This window comes from Camelina sativa, unplaced genomic scaffold (assembly GCF_000633955.1).
Source record: "Camelina sativa cultivar DH55 unplaced genomic scaffold, Cs unpScaffold16872, whole genome shotgun sequence".
Lineage (NCBI taxonomy): Eukaryota > Viridiplantae > Streptophyta > Magnoliopsida > Brassicales > Brassicaceae > Camelina > Camelina sativa.
Genome location: NW_010937889.1, coordinates 1 through 305, shown reverse-complemented (window position 1 = coordinate 305; position 305 = coordinate 1). Strand labels below are relative to the sequence as shown.

Here is a 305-nt window from a genome sequence, read left to right as displayed (position 1 = left end):
CGAACTTCAGCATCTGAGGGAAGAGCTGGAATGGCTCCTTTTTTGGTCGTGGTGATTGCTCCACAAGCGTTGGCGAATCTCAACACTTTTCTCAATCTCTCTTCGTTCTGTAAATTAACAAGAGATGTCCGTTAAATAAATAAGTTAGAACCTAGATGGAATCTTGAGGCTAATGAAGGATTCATCCAATAAACAAGAGATGCTTCTTTTGTCCGTTATACCTCGAGAACGGACTGATCGTCGACAATCTGGTTTAGGAGAGCACCGACAAAGGAGTCTCCAGCTCCGGTTGTATCCACAGCGTT

At 43.9% G+C, this 305-nt stretch overlaps 1 long non-coding RNA gene across 1 annotated transcript; it reads right to left on the bottom strand.

Annotated features, from left to right (window-relative positions):
• Positions 1-16: 16 nt before the first annotated feature.
• LOC104775501 lies at positions 17-305 on the bottom strand. The gene is made up of 2 exons (XR_765957.1): positions 222-305; positions 17-107 (listed from the first exon to the last, which is right to left on the bottom strand). It is a non-coding gene; the product is annotated as an uncharacterized LOC104775501 (long non-coding RNA).